Consider the following 12,959-nt stretch of genomic DNA (forward strand, 5'->3'; position numbering starts at 1 on the left):
TCCATAATTCTTTCAGGTTTGACAAAAGAAAAAGACATGCTTTTTGGTCACAAGGATAGAAAACTAATTAACTTTTCTTTGAAAATAACTGCAAGATTCTCTGAAATGCGATTTTTTTTTTCCCCAGCTTTTGATTTATTTCCAGTTCTGGCATAGTCTAAAAGTTACAGACCAGGAAGACTGCACCAAGCAGAGCAGAACATTCTTGTAAGAGTATCTATTGTGCCTCGGAGAATTTGTTTGTATATCACATGGTAACATATTTTGTCCTTATTCAGGCCTCAGCACCACAGACTGCTTTTAAAGCAAAGCAGCTCACAAAACTCAGAAGCTGCCAAGGTTGGCTAGTGCTGTCAAGTTGGCACAACAGAAGCCCATCCAGATACCTGAGAGCAGAGAGGCTGTGTGTCTGCTCACAAAGCACCAGTCTAAATTCAAGTAGGAGTGAGAAACACTAGGTTTGGGGGTTTAATCATATCAGCAATCAGCAGGGTGAATGGCTTTGCAGCAAAAGACTTGTAAGTTGTGTGTTTCTGCACTCTGAAGCATAAATAAACTGCAGGAAGCACCACAGGTAATTTGCCTCTCAAAACACAATTAGAAGAAAGAAAAGTTTGATGATTTTCTAGGGCTCAGCCCTGCAGTACTTATTACAGCAATATTGTCATTAAAATCAGTGGAGGATTTGCCTCATTGATTAAGGTCTAAAGGAGCAAGATAATAATATAAGAAAACTTAGAGTGTATATGAAGAGAACTAGTTTGCTCTCAAGGAAGTCAAGCAAGTCAAACAGTTATCTCACAAGCATCTACAAAAACTGAGTTTAAGACATTTGGGACAGAATGCCCACATGGCAGCAGCAAGCGTAGAGTAAAATCCTTTGGTTTCACAGAATGGCAGAGGTCGGAAGACACCTCTGGGGATCATCTGGTCCATCCCCCTGCCCAAGCAAGGTCACCCACAGCTGGCTGCCCAGGACCCAGTCCTGATGGCTTTTGAACACCTCTAAAGACAGAGGCTTCATCACCTCTCTGGGCAACCTCTGCCAGTGCTCGGTCACCCTCACAGCAAAATAAGTGTTTCCTGATGTTCAGGGGGAACCTCCTGTGTTTCAGTTTGTGCCCACGGCCTCTGGTCCTGGCACTGGGCACCAAGAAAAAGAGCCTGGCTCCATCCACTCTGCATCCTCCCTGCAGGTATACCTGCACATGGAGTAATCCCCCCTGAGCTTTCCTTTCTCCAGGCTGAACAGTCCCAGCTCTCAGCCTTTCCTCATGGGAGAGATGCTCCAGATGCGCCAGAGAGATGCCATCGTTTGCTTCCAGCATTCTGGTTTTGTTTTTTTTATTGCTTTTATATGAAATCTGATTTGGCCTATCAGTAGGGGTGGTGCAGAGGTGCACTATCTGCTGTGTCAGCATGGTTTCTACCCATCTGGTAGAGGTAATTACTTAATTGCAAGGGATGTCTATGTTAGATCCCTTAGTGTTCTCTTAAATTCCCGTAGACTCTACTCACATACAGGTATGTCTCAGATGAGGTAATTTGTGTGTCAAAGAACTGGAGGAAAAGGCAGCAAAGATTAAGTTACCTTACTGGTGGACCAGATGTGATAGGCTAAAGGACAGCCATAGCAACATTCCCATCCAGCGTGTTTTTCTTCTAGCTCTTACAGCTCTCAGGGATCATTATGGGTTCTCCCGCTTTAAGATTACCCGCTGCAATCCCTTCACCCAGCCCATCCCAGCAGTACAGCCCAGGCTCACTGAACAAGTCCAGTATCACTGGATCCCTGCTGTTCTGAACTTTGCTTACTCTTGTTGCTTTTTGACCCTTTACTTTTATGTCCAAGCTTCATATTTTTGAGACCTATTGCCTTCATTTAAAAAAGGAATAGAAAATGTAGTAATATGTCCTACTAATTGGAAGTGCCACAGAGGAAATTTTACCTCTATTTTCTCATAGAGGTAAATGAAATCCAGTAGCAACATGGATGTAGGCTTTGCTCATTCTCAAAAAGAATCTCTTCCTGGATTGCTTCTGCTAGAAGAGACACTGAAAATGAGCATTTAAGACTGAACTTCAGTCTCACAGACTAGCTGGAGTACAGGAAAGGTTTCATTATGTGGGAATATTTGGATAAGGCTTAGTAGATGTTTTTCAGCCACTTGAAACACCAGGTCATCTTTTATTGTGCACTATATTATACAAAAGCTAAAAATGAATGAGAAAAATTCTGGGAATTTGGGGTGGGGGGAGTTTACTTTTCATCTGAAAGTGTGGGTGACAGCAAAATGAAAATTTTCTGAAAAATGATACTGAAGCACCTGATGTTTTTAGCAGCTTTCGTTAAGCGAGGTGCAAGTAACTATTGTAGACGCCGGAGAAATGAGTATTATGAAGCACACAAAAGAGGCATTTTTGATCAAAGACACATTATACCAGTAGTGCTTTTGTCTTGTATTAGTATCAGAGAAAAGGTCATGTGTTTTTTGATGAAACACATGTGAAGTCCTTCATCCCATTTATGAGAGGCTAATTGATGGAGTAGAAATAGTTGAGGAAGGATTTGAGGATGGTTTCCAGGAAACAAGACCAGTCTCCCAGAAGAGAAGTCTAGCTACTGCACAGCTGAGATCCTTTAGACCTTCATCAGCCTGATAGACCAGAGGAGCCGGGCAGGATGATTTCACTGGGAATTACAAACTAAATAGAGAGGGAAAATGAGTCAATTAATGCATCCAAAGGAAGTGTTTTGCCCTGCAGGGTGGGTAGCGTCTGGGGAGCTGGCCAGTGCCAAGGGAGTTTTCATGCTGGATATTTCAGAAGGCTTCTGCAAGTTGTCTTTGGAAAATCATCCATGTGTTCTTGCACAAACAGAACACTGAAGCTTTCTCTGCAGACTTCCATTTCATTTGTGTCTGATACTTTGGATACTCTGGGTATTTCTCTGGAAAATACAGTGCATTTTTATGGTAGAGAGTTCTACCATTTTACTGGTGGTTTTTTTTCCGAGGAAATAAAGGTATATCAACATTGTGACAGGCTTCAGGCAGCTTTGAGATAAAAAAGGGTTTGTGCTAAAGTCGGTCAGTGAAATAAACTCTTAATAACAGGTTACATAACTGAAAGTTAGCAATAGAAGTGTGTGTGCGGATTACCATAAGGTTGGTTGTATGTGCAGCTTGATCATACTTTGGTGTTAGTTTTCAAGGCTCTTGGCGATAGTTTTGGTCTAGAAAAGAATAGTATCAAATGCTGTGACTTGAACAAGTCATCATTGCAAGCACAGAGGCCTTTCTGGTCTGTGTCCTTTTTCTTGTACTTTACATTTTCCGTCACGCCTACACATAGGAGACTGCTGCTGTTACGCGTAGTCAGTTGGAAGAGGGCACAGGATAAAGCTGAGTTCTTGCATTGACATCGAGTGTTCAATGATTGATGGACACCTGCTGTAGACCTCACACAAAGTTTCAGTAAACCCAGGACTCCAGCTGATAGTCTTTGCACTTCTCGCTCTAACGCATAATAAAAGTACAAGTGTCAGTTCAGAAAATGTGTAATTACAAGTAGCGGAAGAGGAGAGAGCGCTTCTGAAATCCTACTGCTTTTGGTCAGCAGTTGAAGAGCTGAGTGAAACCGAACAGGCACTATAATTTAAATATCTGTTTTGTCCACAACTCTGAGCATGAGATGGCAGGAGGGTTAATGTGTTTTAACTTCTCCCAGTTCTCCTGTAAGAGTACTGCCTAAGGTGTCAATTTAATGAAGAAGTAACTGAGTGTTCAACATGGTGACAATTTCCCAGCTCCTGAGTAAGTACTGGATTTTTCCTTCCTTGGTTTCATAAAATAGTTTTAAAGACAAACCCCTCGGTAACTACCTGATTTCAAAACATAAAACTAACGTACTCTGTTTGTTAACGATTAGGGATATAAGAATATTTCATATTCTATCTACCATATGAAAATTAACACTGCATTATACTAACTCTCAGCTTGATTTAAAAATTATCGCTGGCTGTTACATTGGATTTCTATTCTTCTATTCTTTTACCTGGTGGAAGGTGTACTGTAAATGGCACATCTAAATCAAAAAAAAGGAAATAAAAAAGAGAAAAATGAAAAGCTTACATGGACAACAACGTGAACAAGCGAATGCTTCAAAATTCAATTAAGGCTGAAAGAAAAAATGTTGCACTAGGGAATGTCTGCTGCAAAATAGGGGAACATTTTCTGTGCAATAGTCATATAAATTCGAAAAATGCAGGACTTGTAATCACACTCATTAGGTCATGTTGGAATGCAGCCTTCTCATTACGTGGCAAAATATTCTTTTGATTTAAAGGGGTGGAGAAAAGGACATGATTCATTATTTTTAAAGCAAAGACCTGTGTAACTGGGTATTTCAATGGCATCATTACACTCATAGAACTTTTTGCTTCTAGAGGTGATATTTCAAGCTGGTTTGTGTCCACATCAATTGAAAATCACTACCATCTGAGACCTGGTCTTACATTTCTTGGCAGACAAAAAATCCTCTTAAGTCAGTGGTAGCCTTGCATGCAGAAGGAATTCATAATAAACCTCTCTTAATTGCTATTCAGTGGCTTTTGTGAAGTGAGAGTTCTCAGTTCAGTTCCCAGTGGATGCCTTTGGCAGGAAAAGTAACCAGCACCATCACAGCTAGTTTTGTCTGGCGTCTTAGCTGGGATACAGTGAATGAGCAGGTACCTACCCACTCACTACTAACCGTGACCCTGAAATCCTAGAGTATTGCCTGTTGCAAATGAAGCTATACAGGTTTGCCTCTCCATTGTCTCAGCAAGTACGAAGTGAGAAGTAAGAAAGAAAAGCTCATTTGCTGAGAATCCCATCTTTCACAACAATTATATAAATTTTTTACAAAGAGAAGACTGAGTAAAATAAGAATATAGACTGTCATTAAAAGACTTCACCAAAGCATTTTTCTGTTTGGTGTGGAGAAATTCTTGAGTCGCCTCAGCCGATCTATTTCAAAGGTAGGCAGGTGTGCCAGGCTGCAAACGAACCGTAAAGCACCGGTCAGCACCGGGCTGCTTAGCAGGCCAACACTTGTCTTTACATGTCTTTCGTAATGATGAATACTGACACAGTACAGTGCAGTGACAGTATCCATCTACTTGACTGCTTGGACTTTTGCTGTGCACAGGCAGCTGTTTTTTGAAAGAAACAATAAAACACCAGGCAAGTAGCTGGTTTTTCCTGCCTTGCCAGACTGCAGTGTCCTTTTGTCCCTTCCTAATGCCATTTGCAGATACAGCTCTGTGTCGCGCGGTTGATCCACCATCTATCTGTGGCACTGTTTATATCGTATACACGGCTGCGGTGGGTGTGGGTGGTTCTGACTTCTTGGGCTTGACCAAGGCAGTTCCTTGCCTTCGATCTGAGCACGATGAGTCACTCCATTTTGGGGAGTGCAATATATGCCAAGGGCTGCAAGCCAGTATACCTTTCCGTAATGCAAGTACTGCTTCTAGCTGTTCCTCCTCTGGATTTCCAATCTCTTTGCTTTATTTCTGGACCATCACTGAATCTCTTAATTGCTTTTCTCCTCAGTTTCTCGCTCTTAAATGTAATGTAAGGCTTGTGGGTAGATAGAGAATGCCTGGGTGTTTCTGGTATGGATATGTGTATTCACGCAATAGTAACAGTACTACCCTAAATCCCATTAGAAAATATAAAACTGTTGAAAAGTATTTTTAATAATGCGGTTTGAGAACTAAGTGGTAGGGGACACTCTTCATTACTCTGTGAGTTCTAGAAGAAGAATTCTAGAAATGCTTATGTGAAGACTGATTTATTAAAAACGGTTGATGCAGCTTGTCTCACTTAAATGCTGTCACTATGTTACCTTTGGAAGAAGGAGCTTGCAAATCTGTTTATTGAGTGTTTACATGGGTAGAGAGTAAAGTACTGTGGGAGGAGACAAATGAAATTTGAGCTTGATCACTTCACATTGAAAGCTGAAGAAAATGAAAGAAGGGGGAAATCAGCTTGTCTGTTGTTAATTTACTGTTTTGTAGGTTTGAGCAATAGCCAATGTACCTGTCCAATGACTTTAAGTACAAACTGTTTGGGGTCTTTTCGGATACCAAATGAACACATACCAACAATTCATGCTTTTCCGAATAGATTTTCTCTAGAAGAAAGCATTACTTATATACTATAGCTGTGCACATGACTTCTCACAAGATGCAAAACCTAGGCTTTCTGTCAAATGTCAACAAAGTTAAATTCTTGCTCTGTATATAAATTGATGGACTTGTGTCTTGGAAATTACTATGAAGGCTGAGAGTATAGTGTATACAATATGATGATGGAAGGAAAGAGGGAGAGGATTAATCCTTTTGCTTAAATAACATCATCAACATCTGGCAGAAATTGGGAAATGACATCTGTCATAGAACACGAGCAGACTCATTAGTGAGTAAGTGATACAACGGGGGCTATATCTTGCAGCTATGGCAGTCTGCTAGCAAGGGAACCTACTTCAGTATTCCTTCAGGGCCACGTGTACTGTGCATGGTACAGCAGAGATCACCAAGTGGAAAATAGTGATAGCATGCTAAAATACATTTGCAGAAGACATGAGATTGAGCACCAGAAATCTACAAAGATGGATTTTTCAGAAGAATGTGTCCCTGTCCAACACAGTAATTCATCTTCATCTAATAAGATATAGAGCACAGTCAAGTGTGCATAAATCATTCCTTGTTTGTTCTATTTGTACTGTACGTGGATGGGATTAGAGTACTTTGGACACTGTTTATGTCAAAGAGAAGAAATATTGCCGTGCTAAGATAAAGAAGGAGAATGCTCCTATGCTACCGGCAAAACACGCACCTCCACCGATCTGCAGTCAGGAACAAGCTTCAAATGGCAAGTATTGTCTGGAAGAGCAAAAGTACTATTTCTAGCCAAATAATTTCAAAACAATGTCATGTACTAACTGAGAGGGCCTGGTAGGGTATAGAGTCCCTCAGTGAAAAATAACTGACACAAAAACGTACTGAAGTGGAAGCTCCTCAGTAGGGATCAGAATTCTAGTTCTTCCTCTGGCTCTGGTGCTCACACATCGTGAACTTGAGCCTTTTATTTAAACTCTGCTTTCCCACATGCCTTATGGCATTTGATAGATAGATCCATCTTAAAACCAGTTAGGTATTTTGCCTCTGTACTCCAGTTGGGTACTAGATCAGAGGAGGAAGTTTATAGAGTAAATGTTACTGTATTATTAATCAGAAGCACGAGAGAGGCCAATAGACTGGAGAGTTAGACTCAGGAAACCTTCAAGCTCTTTCAGCATCTCACTGACCACAGCAAACCACTGTGTTTTTAATTTGACTGACTAGGGAGATTAGGCCCACCCACTGTGCAGAGTGAGAGGCAGAGATGGTCAGTGATCAGCCTCCAGTATCCCAGTGAAGTCAATTCCCGTAACTTCTGCCTGAGATGATGGTATCAAAACCCTAGAGATGCACAATTACAAAGGCTTGCAGTGGTTCTGCTGTGTCTGTTTTTTACATTGTAAAATTATGACTCGAGTCCTGTAGCCTCTGTAGGCTATATTTCAGTTGGAGGATGTTATATTGATACTATTAAAATTATAAAACTTCTGTGTCTGATTTATATGGGGAGTAAATGAAAGGGAGGTGAGAGGGGGAGAAGGTCAGTCGCCATGGTGAGATTTATCCTGCTGCAGTATCACTGACAGCCTCTGAAGACAACGATTGCTAGTCAGATGGCTCAGATATTTTAATAGGAAGTAACATGCTAAATTTACATTTGTCTGAATTGGCTTATAAACGTTGACAGTGCTTCGCTGTATTTTTTTAAAGCATTGCTACTATAGGGTAAATTTTGTCCTTTTTTCATCTAATAATAGCATTGCTGAGATCAATATTATTGTAGTTCTGTATAATGTGTGTGGTTTTGTTTTAAACATGCACATCTTATTTATGTCTGGCTTCTCTGAAGAAATAAAAGAGATAAAAGGGAGAGAAGAGGAGAAGAGGGGAGTGGAGGGGGAGGGGGAGGGGGAAGGAATGAGAAAAGCAAGAAGAGAGGCAGGAAAAGGAAGGAAAAGAAGTGGGGGGAAAGGGAATTCTCCCTGTACTCTCTAAGATTGCTACCTATTTGCAGCCCTTTTGAACAGGAAACTTCACTTCAAACCATGGGGACAGTGTGCTGGTAGAAGAGTGAAATGGAGAAGGAATGATCCCTCAAAGAGGCACAGAGATTTAGAGATGAGGCCGTACCTGCTCTGCCGATACTGGTAGGAGCACATGGTGCCTGCCTCACATGTGGTTTCTGTCTATGCGCCACAGTAGCAAATGGCTCTGCCTAGCACACAGAGAAATGCTCCTTGCGATCACATTGCACCTGCACAGACCTGTCTTTGGCAATCTAGCCCTCCTGAAGGGCCTCTTGAAGACAAGAGGTTCTGAGAATTAATCAGGGCTTTCACTGTGGTGGGAGAATAATACTTCAGGAAATGCAAGATTTGTAAGCAGGTTGCTATTTTTGTTTGATTTTGTTCTTTATTCCATGGCAATTCATTTGTTTTTTGGAAGGGAAAGAATACCTCCCGTGTAGTCACAGCCCTTTCCACCCCCTGTGTTGATGGGTCATGCAGAGCAACCCAGCCCCACAGTAGCACATCATCAAAGCCCAGCCTGCACCCAAGCACAGCAGCAGGGGATGCAGCATGCCATTGTGAATGTGCCTCAGCCCTCCAGAGCCATGAGAAGAGACATTTGCCCCCTGACTCAACCTGCAATTAATCCCTTTACTACAGTACTAGAATTATTTCTACAGTACTAGAATTTTGCAGTATTGCAAATTGTGTCAATTCCCTGCCCAGGAGTGTTAGGCTGAGGTGATGCAAGAGAGGAGGGAAGCAGGGGGACGCTGCAACTGAGTCCAGGCCTCTGAATCTGAAGTCACACAGAGATTACTAGGTCTTTCTGCTACAGAGACTACTCCTATGTGTAAAGTCAAGTGTATACTTGATTCGTTTGCAGGATCAAGGCTTTAAATATGATCCAGATATTACAAATCGTGTTGGAAGATACAACATAGTTAATTCAGAATCACAGTAGTGTTGTCATGCAACAGTGATACCAGTTGTGCTCCCCCTGCTGTATTGAAATATGATAGTAGAAGAGTCACTTACTGTTAGTATATCTATATGATCTCAAATGCACATGACACTGCATGGGCATACAGTGGGCAGAGAGCCCTATCCCAGTTTTGTGTAAGTCAGTGTAGTTCTCTGGCTCCTTCGGTGCCCTGTCCTGTGGAGTTCATGACCTAGGAGGAGGAACGATGCGCAAGGGATGTGGCACATACTGGGTAAATGAAACAAAATAGTAAGTCTGACATTTGCGGTTATGCCAAAGCATCATTTTCTAGGCATGGCTCATAGTAAATTTCACAGGGAATTACATACAAAATTCATGGCATTATAAAGCATTATAATTCACTGCTATTATATGACCACCAGCTGCTGGCTTAAACCTACTGCAATTTCTTCTCTAGAACAACACAAGCTGAAAGGTAGAATTAAACTCCTTGTGACGGGAGCCACCTTTTTGATGTATTTGCACAATATCTAGTGCAGTGGGGCACTGATAACAATAGGAAGTTTCAGCTTTTAATTTTAATCTTCAGTCTCTCTGGGTTAGCATTTACCTTTAAGGTGACTTAACTTTTTGCATGTAATTACTCTCTCTGGATCTTTGAAAAGAACTGTTTCTCTAGAGTTTTCTGAATGGAATAAAATAGTCTTATTAGCCTGTAACCTTTTTTTAAATCCCTCTCCCATATGGTATTCATGTGGCATCACATATTACAATATAGGATAATACCCTGGATAATATGTGCTATCATGAATATCCTTACTTGATGAACAGGGTAATTAAGATCTCTGCACATGGTGCGTGATTACATATGGGCGACCTATTGGCATAATTCATAATGATTAAATCAAATAATACATGACAAAAATAAGATTTCTATCAGCATATCTGATAATTTAATCCATTTCATGTTTGGGGAGAACTGAAATATTAATAAGCAGAAAAATAAAGTATTCAAATTAATTCTAACAGGAAAAAAAAAACCCACATTTTTTCCCCTTTTTTTTTCTTTTACCTGTTGACTTCTGGGACAGATGACAACCTGATACATTTCCCTGGAGGCTAACATCTTGTGTTCTAGAACACAGGCTTTCATTAAAAAATTATGATTTGGAAGATGATGTTCATATCCATGTGAACTGACTGCAGGTGCTCTTCTTTGCTAGCGCCTGCAGACGGGGTGAAACAATCAATGTGACAAACAAAATCCTGCAGCTGTATCAGCTGATAGCAACTTTCAGCATCAGCAATGAGGATATACTATCAGTGTTCTTGCTGTTGTTGATCCCAGCACCATAAAAATTATATGGTCACTGATTGATAAAACCCTCTGAAGTCATCAAGTCCAATCTAACACTGATGAATAATGTCCTGCAATCGCTCAGGCTCTGCCTTAAAGTTAGCTACGCTTTTTTCTCTCGCTGGTCACAGAATGAGTCTGCTTCACTCTGATGATTTAAAAGCTGCTTCTAATTTGCAGCCTAACTATGTGCACAGTTTTTACCCAGTCATTTTTATGCTAAAAATCTCTTTCAGCTTAAATACTTGTTAGCTGCCATTGCATATTTAACTCTCGCTCTCACGTGCAGCAGCTACATCACGTTCTCAGCCTTCACCTGCTTGTTGTTTGACAGGCTTCACATTCCCCTGATCTGGGTAACAGCCCTTATCTTCACCTCTTCCACTTTGAATCGCTTTCCCTGAACTTTACACAGCCCTCCAGGTGAGGACTTACTGCAGCCTTATGCAACAGCACCAACACTTCCAATATTTCCACCTCTTCTTTTCCTCTGCAAGCACTGCTTGTGGTATTTTCTAGACACGTCACTTTGGCAGCTGACAGACGTTCTCTAACTTTGACTAGTACCCACGTCCTTTCTCACCTCAGTGATTTCCAACTGATGAGCTCACAGTTTATAGCAGACATTCATGTCATCGATCCTACAGCGCGTTACCTTGCATTCTGAATAACTTCCCATTCCTGTGCAAACTCCTCTGTTTATTGCTCTTTGTTCCCCAAGGGCATGGGGAATCTAGGCTGTGCTTTAGGTGTTGCATGTTGAAGGAACAGAGAAGGCAGGAGGAATTTATTTGTGTAGAAGAAAGGGAAGGGCGTGAGGAAGTTGAAGGCAGTGCTGAAGGATGCTTCTTTTTTTTTTTTTTTTTAAAAAAAAGTCGTTAAATTAGCCTTGTTCTCCAGAGTTACTTTTGCCGAGGGAAAGGAAAGATGAAATTATGATGATTTTTCTGGCTGACTGTAAATGACATTCTGCATTGGGAAGAGTTTGGATTATTGCTTGACTGAAGAACTGGGTATAGCAATTTAATTTTTTTCCCCTTTGCACATTACATTTTTTTTCAGAACTTTTCATTTGTTATTGATGGGGAGAAATGAGTTGGTTTTAGGGTAATAATGCAAGTTCTTCTTAGCCCAGAGTATGCCCTATTTTACTACATATCCTAAAATCCATTCTTGACAGAAATTTTAATTACATATTACTTTCTTTAAAAGGGCAAAGATGCTTTAGAATGTTGACTGTGCTTACAGCAACTGGTTTTCTTTGTAATTCTCTTCCATCCCCATTATCATTTCCTGTAACCAATTCCAATATTACTAAGGAGCTTTCACTCAAATTGACATACATTCAAACCAGCTAACTAAAATTAATACATTCTGAATCTCTGCTGCTATTTTTTTGAATATTTATTAACTTGAAACCTATGAACCTGATATAATGGGAAGGAAGAGTCTTTCCTCTCCTTTTATAAGCAAATTTCCTGGTAAATTGTGACAGAAAATACTCAGTCTTCCTCATTAATGAATCTGTCTTACACTTCACATGGCATGTGACTTGAGCAGTAAATAATGGTTTTGCAGCTTAGAACAGAAATACCTAATGATTTTTTGAGCTTCTTGAATCCCAGAGGTGGCCATTTGATCATTGTACAGAAATGACAATTGTTTCGACACCCCGATTAAAATGGAACAAAACATATTTATAACAATAGTTTATTCTAAGCTTAGAGATGAAACTGCCTTCCTGCTGCCAAGTACTCATCACCCACGGCATGTAATTAGCAACTTGCCTTCCACTGGTTTGAAAGGTACTACTACAATGTATGCAGATAGCAGGATTTTTTAGGATAAGGTATTGAAAATTAAATAGAAACTACTGAAAAGAAACAATAAATGTATTTTCCATATGAAAGCTAGCGACGTTTTGGAGAAAATGCATAAGCATGGCTGGTTTCCCATATTGTTTGCTACAGAATAATCTTTAAACACTTCACAATTGAAGGGTATTGTAATAACATGGAAAAAATGTAGCACAATTATAAACGTGAACAGTGTTGGGGTTTTGGTTTTTTTCTTCTTTGAGATAAGGTCTTAGTTGATTGCTTTTTTGACCACACGTGTTTCTTAAATCTTAGGCCACATTTTTCTCTTCATTGTATAGATGAAACTAGCAAAGAAAGCCTTTTCTAGTTTAACTAAGGGGAGAAATTTTAGGTCCTTGCATTTTTAATGTGGAACAGCATTCACTGGCTTCAGACCATGCCTGTGCTAGTACAGTGTGATATGGTCTCACACTCTGAACCCAGCCCTGAGTCAAGAACCTCGTAACTTTCACTGAGTCACTGCCCCGATCTCTGGCAATTTTGGATGTAATACTCTATGCCAAGTATGTGGAGAGCAATACTAGTATCGATACCCCTGACAAAAATACCCTTTAAGTATTCATTCATATTTGCATGGTATTTCAAAGATAAACATGTT

Source organism: Falco rusticolus, chromosome 1, assembly GCF_015220075.1.
Source record: "Falco rusticolus isolate bFalRus1 chromosome 1, bFalRus1.pri, whole genome shotgun sequence".
In the NCBI taxonomy this organism is placed as follows: domain Eukaryota; kingdom Metazoa; phylum Chordata; class Aves; order Falconiformes; family Falconidae; genus Falco; species Falco rusticolus.